Source organism: Seriola aureovittata, chromosome 10, assembly GCF_021018895.1.
Source record: "Seriola aureovittata isolate HTS-2021-v1 ecotype China chromosome 10, ASM2101889v1, whole genome shotgun sequence".
Lineage (NCBI taxonomy): Eukaryota > Metazoa > Chordata > Actinopteri > Carangiformes > Carangidae > Seriola > Seriola aureovittata.
In genome coordinates, this window is record NC_079373.1 from 26,646,376 (window position 1) to 26,652,128 (window position 5,753).

Below are 5,753 nucleotides of genomic sequence, written 5' to 3' on the forward strand. Positions count from 1 at the left end.
AGTTTTATGAGAAAACCTCCATATTATATATATATATATATATATACACACATATATATATATATATACACATATATACATATATAACATAAATATGTCCAGCCACATCCATATAAAAATACAAGTACAGCAGAATGAGATGTTTTTCTTCACAAGACCAGATAATTTAAAACAATATATAAAAAAAATGCAAAATATTATGTATGTATTACTTATTATGTAATACATACATTAACATAAGTGCAGTAGACCAGACCTGAATAAATCAAATTGTTAAGGTTCATATACACTAGCTTATATATATATATATATATATATATATATATATATATATATATATATATGACTTATAGGTATATATATATATAATATATATATATATAAAACGCTATAAGTCATTATTCAATAATCTTATAATTTTACATTTTCTTTCGGTGTAAATTTTTTTTTTCCTCATTATTTTATTCAAATTTTAAATTAAACTTAAAACTACAACTTTACTCTCAAAATGATACTTACTTCCATTGTTATGTTAGAAAATACATAGTTGAGCATTTCAAAGACTAAATTATAAATTAGCTAATCCAATATTTTACAGAAAGGATCAGGAGATAGTCATGTAAAAATCAAAATCAGAATTAAAAAAGGAATTAAAAAAGCTATCAAAATAAAATAAAATAATAAGACTGTCCACTACACTTTAAATTATACTGATTCTTCATTTTATTTTTGCCTGTTTTTTTCAGAGGAAATGTTTCCTTTCAAATTTTATTTTTAATGCCAAAATAAAATAATATAATTAAATTGATTCTTTTTTTTTTCCTTATGTTTTATTTTTCAGGGAAATTGAAATTTCATTTTCAATACCAAAATAAAGTAATTAGAAATAAATAACAATTATATCAAATTAATTGTACTGATTCTTTATTTTATTTTACTTTATTTATTTATTTATTTTAACTGTGTAATTTTTCAGTGGCAATGTTTCTTTTCAAATTTTATTTTTAATTTCAAAATAAAATAATTAGACTGTCCATTACACTGTAAATTACAGGCGACAGTGTGAAGCTGCTCACAGAGTCGTGTTTTATCTCCACCGTCCTTGCTGGAGAACAAACGCCTCCATCCATCAGCGGAGACACAATACTCAGTGTGTTGGTTCACTCTCAGCTCAGAGCAAACAGTCTGAGCTGCTGCTGCTGCTGGAGGTTATCTGCTGATGCCAGCCAACGATGGAAAACCTCCATCAGTCTGCTCCGCTTTAAGATTTGAGGGGTCAAGTGTCTCTTTCTAATCTGCTTTAGTACCAGAGCCACTTTAAACAGCTGTGTTGACAGAGTTAACGAACGCCTCTCGAAATATTACATGTTTTATTCCACTACATTTATTTAAGAGCTGTAAGTTTTTTTTCAGCACATATTTAAAGATTTCCATTCCAGGTTTCCATCATTTCAGGTTCGTGACATCATGTAACATGATCTTAAACAACAAGCGTAAACCTCCCGAAACAAAATACAGAGTCAGTAAACGTCACTCTGAGCTCTGATGAAGAAGCAGGAGCACACCTGACAGCTATAACATCACCTGTTACATCAAACAACAATGTAGTTAATGACATGGACCCTGGCTTTGGAAGTAATGTCAGCTGTTTTCTGGGTATTCAACATTTGCATCTTACAATGCTCCAGTATTTCCTGTTTGGTAAAGGTATCTTTCAGACCTGATGATTGTTTATGGTCACGTCTGTTATACTATTATTTTTATCTTTTGCCCCAGTCAGGTTAATTTGGCCACAATAGCCAAGTGTAAATAAAGATGGACGTAGCCTCTGTGATGTCACCCGCAGGTTTCTGAAGCGCGCTGTTGAAGCTCAGAGTGAGCTGCTTCACCTTCGCCATCTTGGAAGTGTCTGACTCCACCCTTACCTCAGAGCTAATCCAAAAATAGGCAAACAGGTGGGGTGGTGGCCACGCCTTCATTCTCCATAACTTTAGTCCTTAATAAAATATAAACAGTTAAGTTATGTAAACAGGTGTCATGAAGGAGGAGCTCTAGAGACCAAAACAGTTTTTGTACCAGGCTGTAAACATGTTTATTTCTGCTGTAAAGTTGGATATTTTAACACGGGAGTCTATGGGGACTGACTCACTGCTGGAGCCAGACTCTAGTGGTCATTTGTGAAACTGTACTTGTTTTAGCAAGTGTTGGCTTCATTTTCCAGCGCTGAAGGTTGTTTATGTCTTCTGCATGTTTTTGTAGTGTTGACACAATAATTCGTACTGAAGTACTGAAATTGTGTGTTTTTGTGAGTTGACAGAAATTGTTGTTTCATTTGAGGGACATTGAAACTTTTATTTAAATATTATCTGGAGGAGTGAGGGGAAAAACTAAAACAATAAAGTCCAGGTTGTAAAATATTTCAGTATAATAAAGTATAATCCAGTAGGGTAAATTCTGGAGGCTGGGCTTCTCCTGCGAGACCTGAATTTAAGCTGAGCCAGGTCTGTTTTGCGTCTTTGGCTGAGGCAGGATTAAAGCTACAGCTCATTCCTGCAGGTCTCCTCCCTCCTCATTCATTCAAGGCGGAGGAGAGGTCAGAGACACACACACTGTTGATCCATTAGAGCGCCGGTCCTCCCTGCCAGCTCGGGGAGTGCTGACCTGCGACCCAGTATGTGTTCCTGCCTCTCCTCCGTCTGATGCCAGAGCCGCTCTCATCACCTCCCACTCAGAACGCCTCCTCTCAGGGCTCGACAGCCAGAGATCTCCTCGCCTGACACCGAGAGCTCAGCAGCACAGAGCTCCCTGTGACGGATGAATTTACACTCAGTCACAAGTTCACTGGAAATAGGAAGTAACCAGTCAGCAGGAGCTCTGGCACCGATATCAGAAAGATATCACGTTTATCAAGGGCTGAATGTTGTATCTTCACAGTGTGAAGCTTTTTTGACTTAATGACAAAGAGTTTATTTAGTTGGGTTTGCGGATTTGCCAAAGCTTGTTTTGAACAAGTCATGCAAATTAAATGGTAAAATGTGCTGTTTGTAATCTGTCGATCCCTCTCAACAAAGACAGCAGCCAAGTCGAGTCCAGTATATGAGTTGGTAAAGGTTGCATCATTAGCCTATCCAGTTCTGTATGACAGAAGCCTGGACAGAACGACTATCCAAAACCCTAACCGGTACAGTAGTGGACATGTTTTAATGTAAACTGGGTTGGAAAAAAAGTACAGGATTTCTCGTCCTATATGACTCAATAGCACCAGTTTACAGCTAGGGTAAAACCAGAGGGACAAACTTGTGTCAGTAAGTCACAACCTGCACTGTTTGCAACCCTGCATAGGAAATTTGTTGTCATGGCAACCCAAGACATCAAACCCAGAATATAATCTGCATGTGAAACACAGATCAGTTTTAACAATTTTATCACGAATATTAAATTAAACAGCCAGAAACTTTGTGTTTGTGTTATTAGATAACAGCCATGAGTTGTCATGTGATTAGGTATATATATATATATATATATATATATATATATATATATATATATATATAGATGGATAGATAGCAGTGACTTTGATATTTCGTATAGTATATTTCTTCTGTTTTGATGTGTTTGAAAACCTAATATAAAACACAGTTAATGTAAATTGTAGCAGGGTTTTTTTTTTCAAATGGTGAAATGTTATTAAAAACACACAATTGATGAGGTATTTCAATTATTACCTGCTGATCCTCGATGATTGGTATCTATATCAGTATTTTAGACTGTGCAGAGTGAATGGTGGGGAAGTCTGGAAATGCAGAGAATTGACCATCTTAACTCATCTTAATTAATATTGTTAATACTATGAAAAGTTTAACGTTTAACCATCTGCAACACAAGGACAATATAACTCAAATGATTGGTGAACTAGCTAGCTAGCTAGCTAGCTGTTCAAATATTCAGTTCATTTTGCGCTAACCTTTCAGCACATAAATATGATTTATCTACCAGCACGGTGGTGGTGATCCCTACCTTTTCGGAGGTCTAGAAGTCCGATTCTCTCTCTATTCCACCGCTTTTTGTATGCCTTTGATCCGTTACAGTCCACACGTCACAAAAATCAAAAGGGTTTATTCATAAAAGTATTCCAGGTTATGAATATCGTCATGAGAAGTCCACAGCAGACGACCGAGCGATTATTTATCCGCAGTAGCTCTCTTGCTCTCCTTCCGGCTGCGTCACCGGCTGCGTCAGCGGGTATGATTGTTTCCGTTATCTTTCTGGAGACAAAATGGCGGCCTCCCTCCAAAGATCCGTTCAGATTTCATAACGGGAGGCCTGGGTGAGGACAGCGAGTGTACCCGAGCGGGAAAAAACGGTGACGTATTTTTTCTGTCAGAGAAACCGTTGCTTATCGATCACTGCTTCACCTTCCCGCTTGAAGACAGGCGTCTCCCCTGACCTATGAGAGTAGACAAAGGGGGCGGGGCATTTCTGAGCCGAGGCCAATAGGCCGTGAGAGGTAATAAATGAGACACAGAAGGATCAGCCCTTTTTAAAAAAAAAAAAAAAAAGATTTCATAAGGATTTTTAAGCATGAAAATGCTTCAGTACGTTTTTATTAAAGAGTTAAAGCAGATTTCTCTCAGTTTTTCTTTTAGAGAAGTTCATGAGCGCCAGTGAAAAAATAAACTATAAAGTCCCCAGCTCCCATAATATTAGGCCCAGAGGCCTGAAGCTGCACAGTGGAGTTTTTGAAAAGATGTAGAAGAAATATGAAGCTTTTTATTGTTCTTGTATAAAGTATATCACAGTGATGGTTATCGAATATGACTTTTTCTTTGTTTGAGCTGAAACAAGCACTTTTTCACAAACTACAAGATGTTCCTGTTCAAATGCTGACATTCCCTGACTTTTGCATTATGTGTTGTAAACATGATATTCAGGGTTTAGAAACCAGATTAAGTCTTTATCCTAACTTTGGAAAACCTGGATATGCTAGCTGGAGCGCTCTGTGGCCCGTAAACACCCGATCCAGGTTTCTGATCATTGACTGTCACATGCACAGATGCATCATTTACTCAAGTTACATTCAAGTTAATCAGTAAAACTCAGTATTCAGTGGGAATCAAACCAGCAACCCTGGCCTGAGGTTCGACTGAGTGACACATTAAACAGCCACAGTGCCTCATTGTGCAGCTGTGAGGATCTGTGGAGGGATTCAGTTTCAGACTCTTCAGATGTTTGAAACAAGTCTGAGAGAAGCTGACAACGGGAAAGTTGATCCGAAGACAAAGACCTGTGGTTGAGGATGACAGAGGGAATATCTGCTGCTGGATGAAGTCCACCATGTACAGTAAACAGTGTGTGTGTGTGTGTGTGTGAGGGCAACGCTCCACCAGCCTCAACACAATGACATAAACTTGTATTTTATGCTGCTATTGCCCTCGAGGGCTTTTAACTGAGAACATGATCGCCTTGTTTTTCCTGCCTGTGGCGGTAAATAAAGACGTTTCCATGCCAGCGCAGATCTGCTGACACCCGCCTCATAATGAAACCTTTTTCTCTTTCTTACAGTAAACTCAGTTTGTCCTGCTGAATATGCAGCAGGTCTTGGCTTGATAATGCCCAGCATTCTTTACATACTGCTCATGATGAATTTAAATGATATAGTATGGAAGACAACTGTCAATGTCCATTGTGAAGAAAATGAGATTGCAAAATAAATCATGCTTGTTTTCTTCTGGCTCAGTATACACCCAGTTCCA